A 27,154-nucleotide genomic window follows, 5' to 3' on the forward strand; every position below is an offset into this window, starting at 1 on the left:
TTTATTAGTGTTTAGGTTGATGGCTATTTTTCGTTGCTAGTTCAACACACATGCACATACACACATACATACATGCACACAAGCATTGTTTTTACTATTAAATGAAACTTATTTGCCAGTTGTAAGCATTGAAAGTGGTTTAGTAAAGCGAACGCATCTACGTACTGCGTTTTCGAACCGCTTTTCCGTTGCGGATGCGCGGCCACTTGATAAATTGACTAACTAATTTTAAATTACCTACTAAATATTGATTGCTGCTATGTTCCTAACACTAAATCAATTGTGTTGTTGTTATTTTAAAATACAACTAAGTCATTCATCGGTTACGTCATGTCAAGTCATTCAGCCTTATCGCGAGTTCCATGTTGAGTAATCATTCGCAGAAAATAACAAAGCCATACAAAAATAATTTGTACAAAAAATAAAAACAGTCTTTGTTTATGTTTTGAATTGTATTTGTAATTTATGGGCATGGTTTGTTCACATGGGGCTCGCGCTAAGGTTGATTTGCCACTGAATACTGAATGAATAAGTGGAAACACAGCCTTGGCATAAAGAATTTCATTTGGAAAAAAATCAATTATTATATTTACATATAAAATATAGTAGTAAATGAAAAACTAAAAATACCCAATTTTACATATAAAGTGATTTTTGAGCGTTTTACAAATGAATTTCCCTTGGCAATAAATTTTATGCTCACTATAAAACTTGGTATGTATGCGTAAAGATATGTATGTAATCGTATTTATACCCATATGCGCGCATTGTATTATATACTAAGATGTGTGTGTATATATGTACCTACAACGGCGAACAGTTTTTAAAGAAAATTTTTCAAAATCGTAATGCGTTGATACGCTTTTTTGTATCATCGACATTTCGCAAACAAAGCTGTGCTAAATATATTTTTTCAAAAGTCAACACAAACACTATAAAACAAAACTTTTTCATTGATTGTATGTATTTTAATTACTAAACTGATTGCAAGCCGATAATAGATTTATTGTTTTGTTTCTTGCCTCATAATTTTTATCATCGGACTTAATGCATAAATAAAAATTGTAGAATTATCGCTCGTCAAATTATTTCTCGTAAAATGATTAAATTTTGCTCCAATTTGTTATTACCATTTCATTTATATTTTGCAACCAATACGATTTTAAATAAAATTAGTTTTAAGCCAACACAACTGGGTTTCTTTTCAATAAAAATGGTGGGATTGAATTTGCGCTCATTGAGATGCACTTTATTGGGCTACTAAATCGGCGGGCATTGTAGCATCGGCGTCAGTGACCTGAATACAAAAAACCAAAGTTTTTTTTGTTTATTAATGTCATAACTTCTATATAAAAAAAATGGAAAAAAATTCGCAGAATAAAATGGTTCAAAAAAAAAAAAAAAAAAATTAAATTTGGGGCGAATTTTCCTACTATTTTTAAAAAATTATTTTTTCGAAAAATTTTCGAAAACTAAATAGTAAATTCACATAGAAAGTAATATCATAAAAAAGGTGTGTGCAAAGTTTCAGGGAGATCGGACAATAACTTTTCGAGTTATCGTGTACGCCAATGCGAAAAATATAGTTTTGAGAAAAACGCTTCTAAAGTTTGAATACAACGTAACTATACTTATACCTCGTTCGAACGGAAAGAATAGAGTCGTCACGGTTGGCGATCTATAATATAAGAAATACTTAAATTTACGTTCTAAAATTTTGTTGACCTATTCGTATTCGGATTATACTAACATTTTATGAAAAAAAATTTTTTTTTTGAAAATTCATAGGCATCTGTCCCCTTAAGAAGACGTACTGGCAGCACTAACGTTTGGATGATTGATACAACTGATAGAATTGCTTACAAATTGCAAATAGGTTTGTTGAACTTTTGCACACGTTTTCTTTCACTAAAATTGAAGTGTTATCAAAGACACTCTCGATTCGCCACTTTTCTGCTCACTATCCCTAAGCTCTGTTCACTTCACGAACAGTTTGCATGTAAAAACAACAACAAAGTTATTGAGTGGGTTTCGCCGCTGGCGAGTATAGGTATACTTTATGAGTGATAGGGAAGGAGATGGGATGCTGCGAAACGTGTCGACAAAAAATTTTTTTTTTATTGTTGACATTTAGTAGAATAAAAAAAAATAGTCAGCTGCACCGTAGAGGGGGGAAAATACGTCAGGCGAACTTGTAAAATAAATTAAAAAGCAAAACTTCCTTTGCCGATTAAATTTTTTTACATAATTTTGGACACATATGAAAATATAATAATGATGGCCAGCTGCGTTTATAGCGGTGGGAAGACTGTCAGCCGAAGCAAGAATGTATCATTGCGTTCAAGCCTCAAAGCCTCTTTGTAAATTAGCAGAAAGGAAAAAGCGCAGTATTATTTGTATAGGGTGGGCCATATAGCGTTAGCTTTTTGAGCCACCTATTTTCTGAGAATGGTAACACAAATGACATGTCAAATGTGTTCATAATTTACTTAAAGGTTTGACATTTACGAAATGGGACGCTATACGCTTGAACAATGGGCAGAAAATCGTTTGACCGAAGATGAGCATTTTTACCGAAAAATCATATTTTTTGATGAAGCTCATTTTCACATCGGTGGCTACGTCAATAAGCATTTGGGGCTCAGAAAATCCACACGTTACTGTAGAGAAGCAAATGCATCCACAACGAGTTACTGTTTGGTGCGGTTTTTGGTCTGGCGGCATCATCGGGCCATTTTTTTCGAAAATGAGCGAGGAGCCGCGGTTACAGTAAATGGCGAGCGGCACCGTGACATGCTCAACGAGTTGTTTCCAATTGACATAGACGACATTTGGTTTCAACAGGACGGTGAAACTTGTCACACTGCCAAAGTTACAATCGAACTTTTGGCTACCGTTTTTGAAAACCGAATAATCAGCTGAAATTCCGATATCAATTGGCCGTCTCGGAGCTATGATTTAAGCCCGTTGGACTATTTTTGTGGGGAGCCGTTAAGGACAAATGCTATGCGAACCATCCAGAGACGATTGGTGCTTTAAAACAAGAAATTGAAGTTGCCATTCATGAAATTAGAGCCCAAACAATCGAAAATGTGCTTAAAAATTAGGTTGGTCGAATGGCCTACTGTAAAGCCAGTCGTGGCAGTCATTTGAACGATATTATTTTTCATTCATAAATGAGAATCTTCAATCTTTAAAATAAAAAAAAAAGTTTGAAAAAATAATGATTAGTTTTTTTTTTATAGCCGATTCAAAAAGCAAATTTTACATGGCTCACCCTGTAGCTTCAAAAGTGAAAGATGAAATAACGAATAAGTTTGAAAACACTCGTATATTAGTACTTCAGCTGCCAGAAGAGTCTGAAGAGTCCAGCTATCATGGAAGAGTTACTAATAAATTGGTAAAAACGAAAAAAAAAATTTTTTTTTGGTTCACCGCAACAGTGCTGAAATAAGAAAATTTATTACCAACAGTAAACTGCACAATGGAGTTTATTGATTCAACAATGGATACGCTTGCCTATTTGGGTATTTTAAAATAAAATTTAAAGCAAGGCGAAGAGATGCTGTGGTTATCAAATGAATACTGCTTTTAACAAGACAACGACCACAAGCAGACGGCTCATATAGTAAAGTTATGATATCTCATCAATGTTCCCAAAATAGTGCCAAATGTTCCGCAATCGTCAGATTTAAACCCTATTCAACACTTATGGGCGCTTCTGGAAAGAACTCCAAATTAACCAAAATTAATTTCTAAAACTTAAAGATATTTTTTTCGTTTTATTTTTCGTATTGATAAAAAAGTAATTTAAAAACTTAAATTTGAATAAGTTATAAACTTAAACCATAAAATTTAAACATATAGAATTTTTGATTATCATTTATATACATAAGATTAGAAAAATTAAAAAACGAAAAAAATATTCATTTTGTCAGCATAGTTTACATTTCTCTGAAATGTGATTTTCTTTCTGCTGGGTTATTTATTATTTTTATTCTAATGTGAGCCTAAAAGTATGCAACAATTAATCCGAGCACAGGGGTACAGGCATGGACAACAAAGTTCTGTGCGCGTGTTTAGTTTAAGTGACCAACTGCATGGAGGAAATTATCAAAGTGTAATGGTGATAGCTTAAATTTATATCGTGCTTCGTTGAATTATCTCCGTCTACGGCTTTCTAAATTATCCGCTTTGCTTCGCATGTACAACATTTTGCTGGGAACGTTTGACTTAAAACTTATCGCAAATATTACGGCCTCTAGTCGATGAATTTCATCTTTGAAATGAAAAATGTAAAGTTGAGTGGTTAAGTATGTCTTAAATTGGAAGCTGATAGGTCTACGGTAAGGGTTGACTTTTTCGATTTCGTTTAGTGACGATTTGTTACCAAATCGTCCAAAAAATGTATTATTCAAAAGAACATCTATAAACTGTGTGAATTCATTAAAAATAATAACAAATCACCAGTGAATATTTTTGAAATGGGATTGGGGATCTTAAGGTCTTTACAAGTTCTATTCAAGATTTGTGGAGTACAAGCTTATAGACGATTCACAAGTCGATAATGCGCTAATTCCTCGCAGTCAATTGTTTCTTTACACTATTCGCCGTGTTCACCTGATTCCAATTCCCGAAACTGCCTTTTGCGATGAAATGAAAGCGTCACGAATAAATTCAAACTATTCAAGCCACCGTGACTCCCATTCAAAACAATATTCCGAAGAAGGTTATGAAGGGTGTTTTTTTTAAAGAGCTCGAGAACTTCAAATGATATTAAAAAACAGAAATATTGTTACAATGAATTTTCTTTTATTATTTTAGTTTTTGCCGGATGCATATGCCCACCGCGGATATGAGTTCAATTCAATTCAGTCCAATTTTTGACTACTCTTCCTAATGAATCTGGCCGTAAGGCGTCAATGGTGGCTTGAATATTGCAATAAATCGATTGTTAAGTGCGCTGAGTGGCAAGTTGTGTCGTCTTGTCAATGTTTAGCTAATTAATTTTTGGAAACAAAAATTCAGTCAGCAAGACTTCATAGCGCTCTCCATTCACCGTAACGGCAACTCCTTCCTCATTACGAAAGAATTAAGCACGGCTGATGCCGACATTCCTCCACGAACTTCTCGAAAAAATTAATTTTTTTGTTTTGAAAGTAAATTTTTACAGTTTGGAAGCGTTGTTCTGGCGTTAAACAACTCATTATGACTTGCCAAACCTTACTGAAATTCCACCACTGTTTGCCATTTTCAGCTATCACATCACAGTTATCGATATCGACACCCGACATGCACTTAGATAGCTCGTTCGCCAACTCAGAAAGGCGTGCAAATGGCGTGTTGATTAAGGGGGTATTCTGGTCTAGACGCCTTAATTTGAGGTATTTTTAGAACTAAGATTAAAAAAAATGGAAACAATTTTTACTATTCATTTTTTTATGGTTTTTATTAATATTGGAAAAGTAAAAAAAATTAGTAAAAAAAAAACATCGTGGAATTACAAGCCGGCGGAGTAGGGACTACATAAAAAACGGTGCTCCGTGGTTGACATGATTCCAACCCTTGTAGTGATCTAAAACACAAACAAATTAAAAAAATTCTTCATTAGTTAGGATGTCGCTATCGGATTACGCCAAATCAAAGAAAAAACAAAAAAATTTTACAAAATGGGGTCAATTTGAAAAAAAAAAAAATAATTTTTTTACCCTCTAAAAAAACCTTTTCAAATTTTTTAAAAACACTTCAAACTTAAGATTTTCAAAATCCGAGACAGGCGCGTTAGACAGATGTATAATAAAAAATTCTTATCGAACTTCAAAGCGATCGGTCAAGTAGAACTTGAGATATCATGACGTCCATCTAAAAAAATTAGTTTTGAGAAAATCGCGTTTGAAGTTTGAAGGGCATATTTTTGAAGGTATAAACTTTGAAAATATGCAAAAAAAATAAATTTTTTCAAATTTCTAGACCAGAATACCCCCTTAAAGGTAAACCTTCCTGAAATTTAAAAAGATCGATTCGTTTTTTTGTTACGTTTTAAAGTAGATATTTTTAGGAATATCTCTATCGGAAACCAAAAAAAAATCTGAATAATTAGAACAGTTATGATTATTTGAAGACAAGTCTGCAAGAGAGCGCAGAGAGCTTTTTTATCTTCTTTTGCGTTTTTCTCAAGACCACATTCTTCAACAGTTGGCATGATAACGGTTCTAAACATTCTACAAACAGTGAGGTATGTTTTTTCGATTGTTTGAATTGAACTTTTTTTCAACTAACTTTTTAGCGAAAGAAAAAATTTGCAAACTTTTTTTTTTAACTGTAGGTAATTTATCTAACTTAAAAAAAGTTTCATTTAGTTCTTTCAGATGAAAATTGCTATCACGTAATGCGCGCTGCCTCAGGCGGGGCCAAGGTGTATTAAATAAGGTGCAATTGATAACTCAGTGCGGCTCTCTGGTAAATTACTATATGGACCTGTAAGAGGTCACTTCAATGTCTGATTTACCAAACTTAGGTGCCATGGTAACGAATTTCCAATAAATAGGTATGTACCTCAAGCTGAGGCACTTGTTAAATAAACTGGTCAAATGGACAATGCAATTTTTTGGCAAATTATGAAGGACTTCAGCTGTGATTAAACCAAAGCCAGCGGACTTTTTAAGCAGCATTTTGTTTGTTTTCTTCTGCTGGTGTAACAGGAATAATATATTCATCGTACTCAGGGCAATTTCCAACAAGTTCTATTTCATCAGTGCCTTCATTGGAGCTAAAGGTTTTTTCCAAATATATTCGGCCTTTTGCTTGTTTGTTTACCCCAGTTTCTCTCATCAATTTTAACAGAAGCCCTTTGTTGAGTTGGTCAAATGAAAAATTTAGTCGCTTTCCATATGGAATATTCTGTGCTTTTATCAGCTGTGAACCCAGATAGAAATCGTTTGAATTCATCTTTCATCATTTTTAAGCAACACAAGATCACACTTTGTTGGGTGCCCGGCATCTCTGGAGTGGAGAGAAATGGAAGAGCGAATGAATGTGCAAAGAAAGACTCTGGGCTCGACTTTCAGCGAGTGGCAGAGTACATAAGCATTCCTATAAACGAACTATTCACTGCGACTGACTTGAGCGTAATCGCGGAAACCCATAGAAGGTGGTCTCTGACTACTAACTGCAGAGTCTGCAAAGCGCTCTGGCCAGAACTGAATGTTAAAAGGACAAAATGTTTACTTTGATTCAACAGATCAACTACCAGGCCTCACAGGTGTTATAACGGGTCACAGCACTATTGGGATCCGATCCCGTAGAAAGGGTGTACCTCATAGGAGTTTTGAAGATGAACACAACACCTCTTCTGTGAATGCTCTGGACTTCCAAGAAGCCGTGCGAAATATATTGGCGATTATTTCTTTGAAGACCTGGACATTTTGCCAAATATCTCACTGGAGTGACTATTTACCTTCTTAAAAAGCTAAGTGGTTTAAGCAACTTTGCAAGCCTAACGTAACTTAACCTAGCATTTTTAAATGTCTTGGCCGTTGTTTGTGACTGTTTATTTTACTAAGTTCTATTTTGTTTAAATTTCTGGGATCTGGTTTGTTGCCAGCGTTACCGTAGTTCCCGTTTTTCTACTACTAAGTTTCTGATAAAGGGTGGGTACCGCGTCATCGAGGTGCTCGCTGGCGCTTATGTAGTTCAATTTGCCTAACTGATTTGCTCTAGTTGAAGTTGAAAATATTTCCAGTCAGTGAAAGCATTAACTAGCTTTGTTGCCCCGTGTCTTCGTGCTGCATCTTACGATATTACTAGGTGTACAAGTGAGGGATCCGATCTCATGTCAAAATTTCCAGTAACAGACAAAAGGACTGCTTGAATGTTTTTAGGCGAAAAATCAATTAAATTCGGAATTTTCTTTGCGTTCGCTGGCCAGTAAGTTGGTTTACCAGTTGAACTTGAATTATAACCTGAACGTTGCCCCAATATAGTACAGGGTAGGCCATTTAAAGCGGGCCCATTTGTTTCTGAAAAAAAACATTGAAAAAAACATTTTTTTTTGTGTTGATATGAAAAATCATTTATTTTGATTCAAGGAGATTTGTTCCAGCTAGTTTTTGAAAATGATATCCTTCAAATGTTTGCCTCTGGCCTTGATGGCCAAATGTGTCCTTTTTTCGGCGTTTTCCATCGTTTTGGCCAATATTTCGGCCGGTATGGCGGCGATTTCGCGTCGGATATTGTTTTTAAGTTGAGTTAGAGTCCTTGGCTTGTTGATGTATACCTTGGATTTCAGATAACCCCACAAATAAAAGTCCGGTGGCGTCAAATCTGGTGATCTCGGTGGCCACGGAAAATCACCATTTTTCGAAATCAACCTTCCAGGGAACAATGGCTTCAAAAAATTGATTGTAGCGCGTGAAGTGTGGCATGTAGCCCCGTCCTGTTGGAACCAGTAGCCTTCCATGTCATTTTCTTCGATGATTGGCATAACAAAATCGCGTATCACGACGATAACTCGATGTTCGCGGAGCCTCCTCAACACTGGCTCGTACAGCCTCGATATTTTCAGCAGAACGTCGTGTACGTTGTCTGGATGCGTGGCTGGTATTGCTGAGACTACCGTGGTTAATAAATTTTGCGTATAAACGCTGTAAAGTGCTTTTGGATGGCGCACTTTTAACTTTATTTTTTTTTTTAAACGCACGTTGAGTTTTCACAATTGAGAAGTTATTTTGGATGTAAAGCTGAATTATTTCAGCGCGTTCTTTTGGAGTGTACTGCTCCATGGTAAAAATTGTCTTGGACTGACGCTTCCAACGCGCTATGTCATTAGTCGATCTGACGTTCCTGTCAAAAGTTATAGGGTTGCCCGATGGGCCCGCTTTAAATGGCCTACCCTGTAGTAGCAATAAACCTGAGTAAGCGACTTCAATGCTCGACCACGTATGTATAAAAATAAAAATGTAGCAGCCTCTAAAATAAATAACGTTCTATGTGGGAGCCTTCGATACAACTGGCATTCAATACAAGCATATTTGGCTAAATTCCTCTATTAAATTTCGCATGCTAATAAATGCAGACACGTGCGTGAATATCACCTTCTGCGATTTGCCCAAAATTTTATGCAAAATTCAAATTTCAAATGCTATAAAAACAATGCAATAGTCGATGTATGAAATTCTACGCCGGTGCATGCGCATGCGCCTCGGCACATGCATCCACACCGCACAGGCCGAGTTCATGCCAATGTTCGCCACTAAAATGCGCGATTACAAATTGACCAACACCCAAAAAGGAAGTGAAAGACCGGCATCGTTTTGGAGAAGCTTCATATTTGGTTAGTCTTCAAGGGTTGTGTGTCCCTGCCACATGCAATTGCGGGGGTATTGCCATTTAATTGATATGAAACGTACTTGTGTGCATACGGTTTTATTGCACTCACACACACACACACAGGCACATATGCAGTATGTACGAGTGTGTATGAATGCATTTACATAAATCTTTAAAAAAGTGTCTTTTATGGCGCTTCATAAATATCGCCAATCTGCCGTGTGGCAACACCCACACCATTGTCACGCAGACGACACTTGCAACGCAAGCTGCTGCGGCATAAATCATGCACTCCACCAAGTAATGCGAAATCGTTCTTATTAAGCGACAAGAAAGCAGGTTTTGAGGCAACAACATTCATGTAAATGCAACAGTGTAGCGTGAATTACAAGTCGAAAACGCTTAATGCCACAGCGTCGCACAAATCGGTTGCAACTCAATCTCAGCTGGATGAGTCTGTTGCGTCTTTGCGATTTATAGTAGGCTCAAAAATAAACACATCACAGTCGTTGCGGCCAATGGGATTAACTCATATTTGCAACGATGCAACTTGCCATGATTTACTGCACGCCGGCTGTGCAACATTTCACATTCAAATCGATGCAATGCACAATCATTTCAGTTGCAAAACCGCGTGGCCACATCCAGTCCACCTTCGCAGTTTTCATTGCGACAAACACAAGAACAGCAACGCCGTGCGAGGCACGAAGTGAAGGGTGCGGAGAGGGCAGGAAAGGACGTAGAAGAAGAATTGCAGACAATGCTAAGGAAATTGTAGCAAATATTGGCAACATTTGCGAAATTCATGATGATGGTGGCGATGTGGCTATGAATGCGCATAGTTTTGTTGTTGCTGCAGCCATTGCTAATGGTGGTGGTGGTGGTGGTGACGGTGGTAGCGTGAAAGGTGTACGAATTACGTCTATTGGACGACGCCTGTGCGCCACAATGCCCATCGCATAAGCAGCTAGCGACTGCAGCTTGCTACTGCGCCACCGCCTTGCTATGCACTCGTGTAACATGTGGGGACGTTGTGTCAGTCGCATGCACTTCAGTAGGAGTTTTGCCCGGCAGGATGCAATTGTCCGCCTAAAAGCCACTCATTGTGTGCTGCAATGCTGCTGCAAGTATGCGCAAAGCTGTTGCTTTTGTTGCTGCTGAGAGACTTGACTTGTTGATTTATAGGCGCAGGTAGAACACCGTATGAGAAGCTTCTACATTTGCGTGGTTCGGTGAGCTCAGTTGGCTGCGATTTGGTATTTTACTTGAAAATGCACATTTTGTTATCTTAATTTCCACTACATCCGGATTAGAGTATTGACATTTTCTTATGTAATGGCAGTTTTGCTTTTTTGTTTTTCCTTTTAAAAATGAATCAAAAGAAATTCAACTCAATATATATCGACTAAAAATAAATATTGAGCAAACTATTTGAAACTGTTGGCCCACTCAATTGAGGATGCAAGTTGGAAGGCTTACGCTTCTCTACCACTCTGTCAGGTAGCAATACAATCCACGTGCTTTGGATAATATAAAAATAATAAGAGAATTGCCCATAATTAGGTCATCTATCAATTTAAACCTCAACGACCAAACTCCTCCCAAACATCAGAATCCGATTCCTAATCAAAAGCAAAGAAAATGTGATTTCTACATCCAAAGGGACATTTGGATTTTAGCTACCGGCGCTATTATATACAGATACCTTAGAGGAATTTTTGCTTTAAAATTAAAGGTTATTTATTTGGAAGTAATTTTTCTTTGCTTTCTCCGTACCCGCCGCCCACGAAATTTTTTATATGGAAACAATTCGCAACACCTTCAAGGAGAAAAATTATGAAAAATCATTAAGAGTTTTTGACAACCTCAACCTTGCACTTTATTAAATTTAAAATTTAAAAAGCTATAAAACTGCATACTAAAAATTTTTCCAGAAATTCTAATAAAAAACCTTAAAGTTGGGATGAAAGGTGTGCGGAAATTTTCTACTTTTTTATAAAGTGTGGAAAAGGACTTATATGGTTTGTGTAAGACAATGAGCTGCACTTTTATAAAAACATAATGAAAGTTGAAGCAAAAAAAAAACAAGAAGAGAATTCGTCAAAATTGGTGAAAATGTTGATGTGTTACTGTTTGGCGAAGAATGAGTTTTAGTAAAAGGTGATAAGATTGGAGGTACTTTTTCCAATGGTACTTTTCCAATTTTTTAAATTAATTTTTTTTTTCAGTATTCATTGATATTTCGTCAAGGAAAGACTTACGCCTCAACAACGTTTACGTGCAATCGTATTACGAAAATCGACGATCTGTGAAAAGTATTCATAGCACGCTCAGACCAACTTATGGGTTCAGCGACGAGACAAATTTTTGGCTTAATGGCTATGTGAATAAGCGAAATTGCCGTATTTGGGCTGAAAAGCAACCAGAAGCCATTACATCCATTGAAAACAACCGTTTGGTGTGGCCTACGGGCTGGAGGAATCATCGGCCCATATTTCTTCAAAGGCGAGGCTGGCATCAATGTAACAGTGAATGGCGAACGCTATCGCGTCACGATTGTTTGACGCAAGAAATTGAAGCCCATGATCTCCATAACCATCCACATTAGTTCCAACCAAACGGCGCTACTTGCCATATAGTCCGTGAAACAATATATAGTCCTGAAACAGCGTCGTCGTTTCGGTCAGCAACATATCTCTCGTCTCGGACTAGTGGATTGGGGTGTGATATCACACTTTTGGACTTTTATTTGTGAAGGTGTGTAAAGTCCAAATCCTTTGTGGATAAATCAACTTCGACACAACATTACTAAAGTTATTCACGAGATACCGACCGACCGAAGTCCTCCTACGAGTTTTTTCAAAATTGGTGTTTGCGGCCAAATTACGGAGCAGTTGCGGCCAATATTCGAAAGTGATTATCTTTAAAAAATAAATGTCATGAATGGTTCTACACAACAATAACAAATATTTATTGCCCAATCAATTTAAATGTTCATTGTTTTACTGCAATCTAAAATTCGATACCTTTGAATTGATCACCCTTTACTGGGAAGTCAATATACTTCTGCATCCGTTTGAACCAATTTCCAAATCGCATTTGCCACTCAGAAGTGGATATCTCCAAAACGAGCTATTTAAAGGGTTCAACAGCTTCTTTAAGGGCTGAAGAACATTGACCTCGCATTTTACTTTTGATGTTCGGTAACAAAAAGAAATCAGTAGGTACCAAATCAGGGCTGTACGGCGGATGACCCAGTAATTCGATCGCTTGAGTATTCAAGAACTTTATTGTATAATCCGATACACGAGAGCTCGCATTGTCTTGAAGAAGGATGATTCGTCTTCCACGTTTGGTTTTGTTTAATTTTCCGAAAATTTCTGACAAACAAATGGTTGTGTATCACTGAGAATTGACTGATTTAAGTTTCTTTAGTGGTATAGTTGCGACATGAGTACATTTTCTAAAAAAAAAACAGGGCTGTTTCGAGTTTCTTTCGCAAATAGCTTTTGTTCGATTAAGCGCATCGTGAAATACCCATACTGTCGATTGCTCTTTTTTCAGTTCATTTGCATAGATTCAAGATTTGCGACCTGTTATGATATTACAGATGTGCTTTGAACCGTCGCGCCTGGATTTTTTCAAAATTTCTTTCTTTAATCAACACTACTTTTTTGGATAATTTTACCTAAAGAAAACATATCTCCTTCACGAATATTCATGCAATATGGAATTTGTGCCAGTCCCAGAATGCCTCTATTTCGCGATATGTCATATAACAATCTGCATTATCAAATGATTGCACCGATTGTTTCTGGCACAACAGCCGCGTTTGGACGGCTTTCACGAAATTTATCCTGCAAGGATCGACGACCACGTTGGAACTCGTTGTATCAGCGTTTCGCAGTGGCTAAGTGTGGTGCTTCAACGCCAAAAGTAGAAGTAAGCTGATCACTGTACTACTGGCTCGATAATCCACGTTGAAAATCGCAATAAATCATAGCATGGAAATTTCCATGAGTTAATTCTATTTTTTGGGCGATATGAATTTTTTAACTGTATGAAAACAGAACAAATAAAGCTTGTAAGTGGAAATGTTATACGTAGATTCGTTAGGTTAGGTTAAATGGCTGCCCTAGCTTAGGGCACACTCGGACAAATATTTAAAAATTCGTCCGTTGTGACACCATACTGGGGAGAGGAGAAAGGATAGGGGAAGGAAGAAGGAGGCTTGGAATTAGAGACGATGATGACCATGAATTTACGACGACGCCGACGGTGTCTAATTTCCATTCGTAATTAGCAGCAACAAGCTGCTGATGAACTTCGCCAGATTTGTGATATTTAGACCCACTATATCCGCAGGCGTAGCGAAAAATTGAGAGCCCAGATGTCTAAATCTTTGCTAGACGAGAGCAGGGCAGCTGAGAAGAAGGTGCTGAGATGATTCCACCTTGTCCTCAAGACAGCTTCTGCAGAACGGACTTAAGGCAATCCCAAGTCTCACCGCATGAACACCTAACAGACAATGTCCGGTAAGGATACCCACCAAATTCGAGAGCTGGGGCTTCGTTAGCCTTAAGAGTTGCTTCGAGCGTCCCCGATCCCAGAAGGATCTTGCGATCTTACACATTTGCGCACTATGCCAGCGCTCGCTGAGTTGACTCGAGACCTATCTGTCCTGGAGTAGATCAAAGGTTCTTAACGGAATCCCAATCCTCTCATTTCGCGACGAAACCGTCTCCAAAGTTCCCCGTCTAGCCAGCTCATTAGCCCAGCAGTCTCCCTCTATGCCGCTGTGACCGGGAACCCAAATGAGCTTGATGTCGAAGTATTCGGATCCAAGAGAGGGAGAAGCCAGACATTCCCCGACCAATCTCGAACGCACAAACAACGAGTCCAAGGCCCTATTTGCCTTAACGGTAATTACCGAGGTAAGCAACCAAGCCACTGCTTCCTTAATTGCGGATACCTTCGCTTGGAAAACACTACAGTGGTCCGGAAGCCTGAATTTGGGTTTGATGGGAAGTTTCTTACAGAATACTTCTCCACCAACCCTTCCGTCCATCTTCGAACCATCCGTGAACGTGTTTGCCATGCCTTGCCGCCAAATGTTGCAACCCGCCCACTCATCCCTTGAGAGAATATGGGTAGAAAAAGGTCCACTCGGACCTAGCGTGGGTGTACAGTGATCCATCACCATGGGAATGAACTCAAAATTTTTAAGAATGCTAGAGTGTCCGTAACTTAAGTCTAGGTTATGGCCCGAACACCTTAATCTGATTGCGGCGTAGGCAGCGGTAGTTTTTCCTACAATGTCCACGGGTGCCACATTCAGCATAGCGTTAAGCGCTACAGTAGGAGTGGTACGGAGCGCCCTCTGATTCTAATGAGGGCAGACCCTTGTACCCTCTCCAGCTTCTTAACTGATACCATCCTTTCTAGCGAGTTCCACCAGACAAGGACTCCGTACAGCAAGATTGGTTTTATAATCGTGTTATAAAGCCCAAAAGTGAATTTAGGCGAGACGCCCCATATTTTGCCGATAGCGCCCCTGCAACCATACAAGGCGACTGTTGCCTTCTCAATGTTTCGCTTCTACGTAGGACCTCTTTCAAGGATAAGTCCCAGGAACGTTGTATGTAAGTTTATGCTAAAAAATACCAATCTTTTCCATTGCTGTAATCGAGTTACAGCTCATCATACGTAGTGTAGCAAAGGCGTAACCCCCAGGTCAGAAATACGATGTTTTGGTATGTCTCCACATATCCCAGCACCTTCTAGTGGGTCTACTACGTTTCATAATAACATCTATTTTGAATCAGTTGAGACATATTTCGAGCAGGAACCAAAGATGCGGACTATAAAACGAAGTGTGTTTTAAATAATGAGACTGATTGTGGCATAGAAGAAGTGCGCATATCTCAAAAGCTGGCGATCGCTAGTTGTTTTGCGTAAAATCGACTCTCTTAATAAAAAAATCGAAGCCTATATATACATATTTCTTGGTTCGCACTAGGGTTGCCTTTTTCTCGCCTCCCCCGGAAAATATTAAGTGCAACAATTGCAAAGTCTGTCAAGAGGCTTGCAGTCAGGTACAGCATTTCGGCGCTAGATCATTTCGCTTTCTAAGGTGGAATCTGGGTTAAGAAAAAGCGCGTGGAACAGTGGAAAACTTCTTGCAAGAGTTTAAATATACTCCTTGTTAGAAACCCTGTTATAAGACTGTGTCTTATTCGTTTTAATGACAAGCGTCCAAAAACCCTTCAAGTATTCTTATGAAATTTCATTAGGATTTTTTTTCAAATTGGATTTTCTTAAAACTGTACGTCGCTCACATTGGACTTGAAAAGCCTTATCTGTAGTTGAAGTCTAGATTCGTAACTCAAAGGCTGTGCATAATTTTATGTCTTCTTCAATGGCACCGTTGGGAGTTGACCGCTTGCATGACCATTGACTACAACACTACCCCCAATGGAGTTAGGCAGCCAATCTAAAGGTTTATTCAACTAAAAAGATATATTGTACATGCATGTATGCGTGCATGCTAGTGTGTATGTATGTGTATGAAGAAAATATGTAACCAATAGTATAATAAGACATTGCAATTTCCCATTGAAGCACTGCCAATCCTCTACTCAAAAAGTCGCAAATAAATTAAGTAGTAACAAATTCTATGGCAAATCCCCAAATGAAGTAACAAAAAGAGACCTAATACCCAGAGATCTGCTTTGTTCTACAAATTGCCACTGCTGTCCAAGCATTCACTCTCAAGCAAAGAATTCGCCTGCACGCCCATGCGCCCATGCAAGAGACTAGCAGCCGGATGCAATCAAGCGCCAGCTACCAGAGGAGCAACCGCGCTTGTGGCATCGGTGTGGCGCGACAGAGGGCGGCACTCCAGCAGCGCCTTTCTTTGGCAAATTGGTAATAATTTTTCAGCTTAATCCATAAACATTGCACGCTACTTGAGCCATACAATGTCGGCTGACGTTAAGATTCTAATAAGTAAACTGAAGTGCATTTATCTATCAGCTCAGCGGCGAGTGGCAATAAAGTTAAGATGTAATCGATGCATCTGCCACTGCAACAAGTTCTGGGACGGCGACTGCGACTGCTGATGTGGCGACTGATGTTTTTGTGCATTTGTTGGTTTTAAGTGTTGCTTTTAAGTTAGTGCACTGAACTAGGAGAGTTCGGGCGGAGCGCTGGAAATTGACTCGATTGGCATTCGGCTACCAATGGACTGTGGGTTCCTTATATCTACACACATACATACATAGCAAAATCGCATAATTTACAAAATACAAATTGCCGCTAAGTAAGTGAAATCAATAATCGAACAATCAGTATCCTCAGCGGAACGAGATTTATGTGCTTGGAATCTTTACTCGACAATGAAGAGGTGAGAGTGTTTGTGTGTACGATTATGTATGTATGTGTGTTCACGTAAATGTCTAATTAAGTTTGCGCAGAACGAATACTTTTCGAGAATTAAAATTTTACGTTGAGTTTTTCTTTTAATCTTATTCGCATATATGTATGTATGTGTATGTAAGGAGAAGTGTCGAAAGAAGTCTTACAAAATTTTAATTCACTTCCCTGATTCTCACCTGTAAAACGCTTTTTCTGAAATTGTGAGCAATTGATGGAGGCAAAGGTTAATCAAACAGGTCAACAGGCATAAATTAAATATATTTTACACGGCAAGAAAATTATGCATTCAGTGAAATTCGGCAGGACACAAGCAAATACCCGGCATGCACGTCCATTGTGTTTACTAAAGGCGGGTTTAGTTTCAAGGGCCGGTGTTGATTTTAAATAAAATACAATTCTTTGGAAATTAGTGTCATTTCTCTTTATTATGATAATATTGGTGTAGCTCAATTATGAATGGAAAAAAATTACGGCCAAATGACCGCCGCGACCTCGGCGGCACCCCTCCATCCGATGGTCCAAATTTTCGATGACGCTGAGGCATAATTGAGGTTCTATGCCGTTAATGTGCCGAATTATCTCATCCTTTAGCTCTTGAATTGTTGCTGGCTTATCGACGTACACCTTTTCTTTCAAATAACCCCAAAGAAAGAAGTCCAACGGTGTCAAATCACATCATCTTGGCGGCCAATTGGCATCGCCGCGGCGTGAGATTATTCGGCCATCAACTTTTTCGCGCAAAAGAGCCATTGTTTCGTTAGCTGTGTGACAAGTGGCGCCGTCCTGTTGAAACCACATATCGTCCACATCCATATCTTCCAATTCGGGCCTTAAAAAGTTCGTTATCATCTCTCGATAGCGAACACTAGTCACAGTAACTGCCTGACCGGCCTCATTTTGGAAAAAATACGGCCCAATGATGCCGCCGGCCCATAAACCGCACCAAATAGTCACTATTTGTGGGTGCATTGGTTTTTCGGCAATCACTCTTGGATTATCATTCGCTCAAATGCGGCAATTCTGCTTATTGACGAATCCACTGAAGTGAAAATGTGCCTCATCACTGAAGATGATTTTCTTCCGTGGTTCAAATTGAGTTAGTCTGAAATTGAAAAATGTCAAATGAAATGCAGAAAAAAGCTTGACGTTTGGGTGTGGTTCACGTTCAACATTGGCCTTTAAAATTTACTCACCCTTTATAAAAGTCTCCGAATCCTCTGCTTGAGATAAATCTAAAAATAATATCAGAAATTTTTCCGAATTTCACAGTCGGTCAGTAAATAGGTTTCGATATTAGCATCCGAGACGTTTCTTACAGAAATTAGCGGTTCCTTGCTTGCAGATCTCGAAGAATATTTGCCGGTCTGGCGAGAAGCTTCATGGGAAACGACAGCTCCACACTCTTCCTTGAGTCTCCTTGGAAGAGTTCTGGTTAATCTGAGACTGATCCGGGGATTTTATCAAGTTTCCGCACCATTAATCGCTCTAAACGTTTAGTAATTTTTGGTTTAGGGCTACCTCCGCACCTTGTCTCTAAACTTCCTTCGTTTTCATTGTCAAAAACTATTTTTTTCGATGTAGTTGTATTATTTTGCATCCAATGTAAATAAGATATAGGAAATTTATCTGATATATGCGAATAATCGAAAGTATTACCAATTCTTCATGAAATTTTATTACCCAACTGGCTGATAGAGTGGCTGATAATTTCATTTGGCTCATTTGTGCTGCGTTGGTATGGGTAAGGTGTTGCGGTATAAAGTTAAATGCGTACAAGGTGCAAATAAAAGATACACGTGATGATACAGTGAAACCTCGATATAATGAGAATGAAGGGGTTGAACAAATGCTGCTTTATTTCTATAGTTTCGTTATATTTTTAGAATATCAAAACCTCGATACAACGGAAAATAAAAAAATTATGGAAAAATTCCGCCATAAGTATTATTACATTAGATAAGATTTGTGGGGGCTGGACAAGTCCAAGCACTCAGTCAGTAGACCATTTTACTACACCCGGATAGATATAGTAGAAAGAATAGAGATAGGAAAGATAAAAAGGTGGATGGTAAAAACGGATAAATTAGTTTGAGGTCACTCTTCCACAAATCTCTTGATTCATTGATGAATTTTAAGAGATCCGGAAGATCGCATCCCAATATCCTAAGTCTGATTCTGGAAAATGCAGGACAGCTACAGAGAAATGCTATGCAGTGTCGTCATTCTGAAGACAGGATAGGCATATTGGGTTTTCCACGACCCCCATTTGGAGAGAATACAAATAGACACAATTTACAACAAACGGAGAAGGGTCGAACCGTGTAGGTAAACGCCGGGCACAAACCGTGGCAGCAACGCGCACTACTCCGAGCGTTTATCACACGCACAAACCCAGCGATTCCAGGACCGCAGCAACGGCACAAATTACCGCAAGGTAATACCAATAAATCCCACGCCGGAATGGATAGCACTTCATAGTATGCACAATCACTAGCCAGGAAACAGAAATAATCGCCAAAAAGAAGGCACCAAAAAACACGCCAAAAAATTGGGACAAAAAAACGCCCCAAACAGTAGGAACCAAGGAAATATAACGCCCAAAAGTAGGCACCAAAAATATATATCCTACAAGTTTGCACCAACAAACAAGCGCCAAAAAGTAGGCAGTGTTATTTCTCCCTAGAAATTAGCAACCACAAGGAAAAACTCAGAAAAAGTAGACTAAAGTTTAGCTAAGATATATATAAGGTATAGGTCTCTCTCTCCTATTCCTCTGCGTTATATCTTTTTTCTCTCTCGCGGAAGGAAAATCCCCAAAAACGTTGCATGGCCTTGAAATTTTACTCTCAATACTCGCTCATCCATCGACGCTTAAGAAGTTTCACTTCAAAAATTGTTTTTTTAGTTTTAATAATTTTAAAAATAGCGCCTAAGTTGACCCTGCCGAAAAATTGGATCTGGACGGTGTTGTCCATTTTGTCTTTTCTATTTATCTGAAACATAAAAACCAAAAAAATTCTTAATCAGTATGACTGTAGCTGTAGTAGAATAAAAAAATTACAAAATGGAGCGGTTTTGAATTTGACAATCGGGTTTTTTTCAGTTTTTTAATCAAAAAAATACGAAATAATTGAAATAGTATTAATACGATTCTAGTACGGGCGGCAGCCATTGATGTTGTTTATATATTAAAATTTCAGACGATTCGATTCTATAGTTTCTGTTTTTTTTTTTTGACAACACTAGGCCGAAAAAAGTCGTTTCGAGATAAATGAGTTTAACGTTTGAGGTACAGGAGCGCGCGGACCGCTCTCTACTTAGTTAAAAGGCTGTAGAAGCCATTATTTTGGGAATTTCCGCATGAAAATTTCACAGTATATTTTCAAGAAACTATACTTTCGAAAGAACAAAAAATCGACTTTTTGAAATTTCTAGACCAACTGGCCCTCTTAAAATAATACTGACAATGTGCACTCAACGCATCAGACTTCGTTGTGTAGAGAGTTTGGCTAACGTGACTTTAACCGTCAATAGGTCATATTCAAAATTTCTTCGTTGTATCTATGGAAAATTTTTGTACGGAAAATTTAGTAATAACGTGGTTTTCCCAGAGGAATGATCAAAAAGTTTGTTATATTGAATTTTTTATTTTGTCAAGACTCGTTATATCGAAGTTTCACTGTATGAATGTATGAAAGCAACACTCCCATATACGCAGATATGTAAAAGTCTTCTTAAATAAGAAAAGTTAAAAACTCGACTGCTGCTTTCTTTTACATATTTGCGCTTATTGTTATTGTATTGTAAGCAAATAAATTATTTTTTATTTTTTATTACTGAAACGCGTTCTTTGTCTGCCAGCTATGCGCACAGGCGTACGTGCTAAAGCACTTACGATTATTTTCGCATATTCTGACAAACACACTTACATACATACATGTGTAGGTACAAATAACATACATGTGTCTATGTGTAAAAATTTTGCCATTTGTTTGCTGCTCACTCATTTCGGTTGTACATTGCCTACATTGTATTTGCCACGCAGTCGTCAATGAAAAATTATTCACACGCTGAGCTGAGCCACCAGCTATCAGCCGCCAACCGCTGCTGAACCGAACCGCAGAAATAAGCAACAATTCTGCAGCCGCCATGCGTCGACGCGCTATGTTCCGGGAATGGGTCGGTGGTGCTGGCTTCCTGGCAGCAGCTTAGCCGCTGAGTCCGGCTGGCATGCCGGTGCGCAAGTCATTTCTCAATTCGTCTGCGCCTATGAAGTTGTGCATACCTACATATATACATACATACGAATGAAGGTTCTTTTGCGCGGTTCGTTATTACGTCACACATTGTGATTATGGCAATTTTTCGCCGCTGATGCCGCCAAGCTGGCACTTCTACTGCTCGCGGTTAATGCTATGGCTGCTTACGATTTCTCGCTACGTACATACGAGTATGTATGTATGTATGTAAACCCATCCATCCTACTACCTTAACATTCCTTTACATTTCAATTCACTTCAAAATTCGAAATTCTCTTATCTCAGGTGTGCATTCAAATCCGCGCTTAACTGTCCATTCCGCTCCGCTCAGCTCGACCGCTCGTTCGCATGCGATCCGCCTGCTTGTTGCTTTGATTGCTTTTGACATTATCATCATCGTTCATACATACATACATACATGCGTGCACATACACATGTTTACCAACGTGTGTGCACGCAGTGAGGATTCTTAAACAATATTACGTGTAAGTATGTGTTATCGTGTGTTCTTATGTATGCATGTTTGTATGTAAGAGCTTCATTTGCCGTGGGTGTAATTTTCCCACGGTTCGCTTCGCCCAACGGATTGAGAAATCTTTTCGCAAGTGACTTTTTATCCACCACCACTTGAGTGGGCGATTACGCGACTTGCAATTTGGCGGCTTGCAACACCTGAGTAAATAAATAAAATAATCAAATACTGGCCCTTTCGTGCCTCCAACGCCAATATGTGTTTTTGGTTTTGTCGATAATTTGTGATATATGTACGTACGTGTAAGTTGCGTGTGCGTGTGCGCATGTGTGTGTGTGTGTGTTTACGATTATGGGTGTAAGTATGCTTTGAGCCTTTTTGCAGACGTGCAATGAAATCGTGAGAACGAAATTTTTTTCAGCAATTTTTCACTGCCATTAATGTCAATAATAATTTTATAGATTTTCGATTTTGTGTTATCAATCGATGGTAGCCACAACAAAAATGCCATGCATACTCGCATAGCAAGAATTTGGGCCAGTGGCAGTGTTACAGTCAGCAGTACAATGAAAAGCCTGTATTGGAAACTGTTTAATTGCTCTCGCTGGCGCAAAACAAATATTTGCATATGTACATACATACATACATATACATATTTACATATATGGGCATGCATACCTGCCATGTAGGGAAACCTCAAACTCGTGCTGACATTTGCTGGTTTACAGCTAATCTGATTTCGCCAACTGCGAACTACTCCGCTAATCCCGTTGCGAGTAGCGATATCTGTCTTCGGAGAGTGGTCGTAACAAAGCCGAAAAGTAACTGTTTTTCGCACACAAGTTCCATACCTTCGGGACTTAGGCTGCCGTTGCAGAAGGTTGCTGGTTTGAGCAGGGCTGGAGAATCATTCGTTTTTTCCAAAATAATAAATAACTATAATAAAATTTTAATAAGGACTAATTTTTTCAATTTTTGAGAACCCAATATCAGAAACCCTTATCCAGAAAAAATGAAGATTTATAAATTGCCTAGCCTATTCAAGCAAGGTGAAGAGTTAATTGAAAACAATCAAAGCTCACCCCGTCCTATTGAGACGCCATGCTCAGACATTTTTGGTCGAAAAGTAGAACAACTTTTTCTGAAGGCTTTATTTTCGATAAATAAATAATTTGTAGAAATAATTGGATTATCATCTACGACGTGTGTAAATATTCTCCATGATCACTTTCGTGTTTCTAAGGTCAGTGGAACTTACGCGCCGAGAAACCACACAGCACTGCAGCAGCAACAGCGCGTACGGTATTCACGCGAAGTTTTTTAATATTTCCTGAGAAGTAAGTTGTGAAATTATCCTTTAATAAAAGTCTGGTGGATGCTGACGATCGGGTAAGAGATCTCTGAGACAAATTCAGACTCCTCCTTATAGGAGTTGACTAGTTTGGGTCTGCACCTTGGCGTCGTCAAAGCCTTGATCGCAGCTTGACTCTTGATTACAGAAAACATTTTAATATCTACCTCGCTCCCACGTTCCTTAGGCCTGTCCGATCGCAAAAACTTCTGCCTAAAAAATACTGCCAGTATTCGGCAATTTTTATGAAGTAGATAAATAGGTTGATTTAGAGAATATCCCTGCTCCGACTACCGATTCCATCATGGAGCCGTCTGTGAAGATAGTGGTACCAGCTTCGGTGTAGCTTTTCTCCTCGTTTCAATTCTTTCTATTTGGAGAGATTGCCCTATCTAGCGAGAATCGGAATTGATTTATGCGGCGGAGTGTTACTTCATACGATACTAGGATTCTTCACATTGAACTTGAATCGTAGCAAGAGTATATGCATGTAGAGATACAAAGTGGAACATCGCTTTTGCAAAAGCTCAAAGTGCCACAATGCACTAGGATGGTGATAGAAACTATGTTTTTGGGACTCATAATTCTTCTCATCGGCATTAAGGAAACAAGAAAGACGAAAAGGGATTTGAAGTGTGTTACTTCTGCATGACAACGCGTCTATTCCTAAGACTCTTGACCTGACTTCGCAAAACTTAATCATCTAAACACCAGATTTACCCATTCCAGAATGCAATTGATTTCCATAAGTGAAAAAAGAAAATTAGGAAAAAAAATTAATATTAATGATCGAATGAAGTCGGCTATTTCTAACTAATTTGAATGATTAGATGAAATATTATTTTATGTGGTATTAATAAAATCAATGATCTGAGACGCTTATTAAATGGGATAAAGAAATATATATCGGGAACGAAAAATAATTCTATTTAATTTCATTTTAAATTTATTTCACTCTATGGTATAAAAGTCTTCCTTACAAATTAATAAGAAACTTACACTAAATCATGAGAACTAGATTACAAATTATTTGCTACTTAAACTAAGAGTAAAACGGATGGAATGGAAACTTAATTAATATTAACTCTCTTTGAGATGTTATTAAATTCCGAAAGATCTCTAAAAATAGGAGCTACGTACTAACCTTTAGTTAGCACTGGCTGTACCAAAATAAAGCAGAGATTGAAAACGTAAGATTCTGCGAGGAACATTAAAACCAATTTGCTGGAGCAGTTGAGGAAAATCACAATATCCACAAACCAAGGCGAAAAGAAACATCAGCAACCGAATGGTGCTTCTTCTTTCTGAGGCCTGTAAGTTTAGTAGTTGACGGCGAGCAGCGTAAGATGGAAGAGGGTAGGAAAATACTTGTAAGAGTCTAAAGAGCAATTTGAAGGATTTTTCTTAAACTGCTATAAAGGGAGCTTCCGATGATTGAATTTCACCAACTTTAGGAAATTCCCGAGTAGCTAACTGTTTTATTTCTTATAAGTTGTTTTTGATTCGCCACTTCTTTGCTTGCCTAACAAAAACTTTTATGGAAAAGTAACAGCAAAGTTCGTCTCATCTGAGATCTTAGCTCTAAATTTAGTACCAGTTCCAAACTATTGATAAACAGATGAAGTGGACGACAATTAAATTTCTAGGGTATCGCTGTGCTAAATTCATCTGCTGTTTATATGGAAAAGAGAAGGAACTCGAGCTAGTCATTGTGCTAAATTCACTAGAAGTGCAGTTTGGTACTAATGGTTTTCCCTACAGGGTATTTATGCTCATATTTATGTACTTTGTCACTGTAAATATTGTTTCGCTCCTCTGATAAGCGACTTGTAAGCGCTCAACATTTGGGCACTAATCCTTGCGGCTGCTTTTCTTACAGATCCACAATCTATTTGAGGGCAACAAATATGTAATTTAAAAAACGGCTTCAACTTGACCGCTAACTAAGTACATACAAATGTGGAGACAGTAAATATTTATAGGGGAAAAAGGTCAACAATCACATAAAATAAACCTGGTTTTAAAGAATAGTCAGGTTGGAATAGTGAATTGAACGAAATCGAAATTAAAATTCGTGTGAGTGATAATCCATGTATGTATGTGTGTGAAGCAGTCTGGTTATGTAATCAGCTACTTTATATGTTGAATCACTTGATTAATTATCATACCATTAAGTTAATCCAATATTCAAGTTTTAAGTTTTCAATTTTAAGAGAGAGAAAATAACAAAAATACTGAAAATCATAAAGAGCTATTCGCATACTGCTGGACCAGATTAAATTACCACATTTGGGAAAATATTTTGCAGTTAGTAGAGGAGATAGTCACTACACACAAATACATATATAAATATTGCACCCTTGTACCTACAGCCGTTGAAAAATTCTTAAGAACGATACCCAGTTCTCTCCATTTAAGATTTTGTTCAATACATAGATACATACATTTTTTTACTTCATGTACAAAAGAGAATAAAATTCGAAAAACCTTCGAGAAAAATACTGAAGGGGTCCCGGTGGTCTAGAGCTCGAAAATTTTGGGTATTTTCAGGAATTTTGTTTTTACAAATTAAAAACGATATTTAAATTTTTAGACTCTTTATTTAACTTCTTGAACATACAAAAATGAAAAAAGAACTTTTTTTAAATTTAATTATTTTAAAAATGGCGCTGAAGTTGACCCTCCCGAAAAATTGGACCTGAACGGTTTTGTCCATTTTGGCTATTATATTTATCTAAAACACACAAACCAAAAAAATTATTAATCAGTATGGCTGTAGTTATGTCCCGTACTAGAAAAAAAAGTAATTGACAAAATGGAGCGGTTTGGAATCGGGTTTTTTTTCGGTTTTTTAATTTAAAAAATTCGAAATAATTGAAATAATAATATGATTCTAGTACGGGCGATTCAGTTAAATAATATATTAATTTTTTTTTTTTTTTGAGAACACCAGGCCGATAAAGTAGTTTTGAGTTAATTTAAAGTTAAGTTTAAAGTTTTGTCCATTTAAATGAGACCATTGATGGCGCCGCAAGTCGGATCTGACTCTACCTGCTAAAATGGCTATGGAATCGAAATTATAGGGAATATCCTTCCAAAAATTTGGCAGTATGTTCTTAAAAGCCTATACTTTCGAAATATCAACAAAAAATCGATTTATTGAAAATTCTAGACCACCGGAACTTCTTAAAAATGAAACAAAATAATAGTAAAATAATAAAAATATAGGTGAAAGGGAAAAATGTACATTAATATTATGTTGAAAATTCTTTTTGATTTATTACTGCTGCACGGCGCCTTTTCATCGACCTTAAATCTCTACAGCTTCAACAGGAATGGATTCCGATGCTGCCTTAGCCTTTTTAAATATTTCATCAAAATTTGTAATACTTTGCGTCCTGAGTGCATTTTTGACGGCGTTTCAAAGATGTTCTATTGCATTTAAGTCGGCACTCGAAAATAGCTAATCCAGAATAGTACTGGAAAAACTTTTTAGCAACACGAGAAGTGGTTTTCTCGAATCATGGACTTGTTAAAATTTCGAAATCGGCCGTGAATTCTCTTCCGCATGAAGTAACGTTACTACTGAATTATCTGAACGTACTTGATCGTATCCATATTAGCTTCAATACCATGATTTGGCCCGGAAACGTTCCACGAAAAGCAGCCCTACACTATTACTAAGTCTCCTCCGTGCTTTATGATTGTTGAGTCGCACTTGGGGTCGAATGCTGCACCTTTTGGTCACCGCACGCACGTACTTCCTACCTTCTGGACCAACTCTAAAAATAAATTTCGTTTCATCGCTAACTAAAATATAACGCCACTGATTTTGAGTCCATGATAAGTGCTTTTGAGCAAACTCAATTCGTCGTTGTCGTTGAGATGCTGTTACCAATGGCTTCTTCTGTGCCAGCCGACCGTGAATCCTTACTTCTGCCTATCGAAACGCAAATAATCTTTTAGTTATTGGCTTTTCCAGGTGAACAAAAATTTCTTACTAGATGTCAGCACTCTTCCTGAGATCCTGTTTTGACAATTTAACGATCATTCAATCAATCTGGTCTGGTAGTATTTTACGCTTTTTTTTCTGGAAACGTTTTCTGTAAGATTTTAAGCAAGTAATAAGAACAAATTGTGTGGCAGTGAATTTGCCGAAGTGAAAGAAATCTTCTTCCGAAAAGGGAGGGCAAAGAGGGCAAGTAAATTCAGCAATAGTTCTATCAGATAGTTTGGCGGCGGCCTATAGAGAGTTTAGTATTGTGGAATATTGCTGTAATAACTCTACTAAATTATGAAATATCAGTA

Source organism: Anastrepha obliqua, chromosome 3, assembly GCF_027943255.1.
Source record: "Anastrepha obliqua isolate idAnaObli1 chromosome 3, idAnaObli1_1.0, whole genome shotgun sequence".
In the NCBI taxonomy this organism is placed as follows: Eukaryota; Metazoa; Arthropoda; class Insecta; order Diptera; family Tephritidae; genus Anastrepha; species Anastrepha obliqua.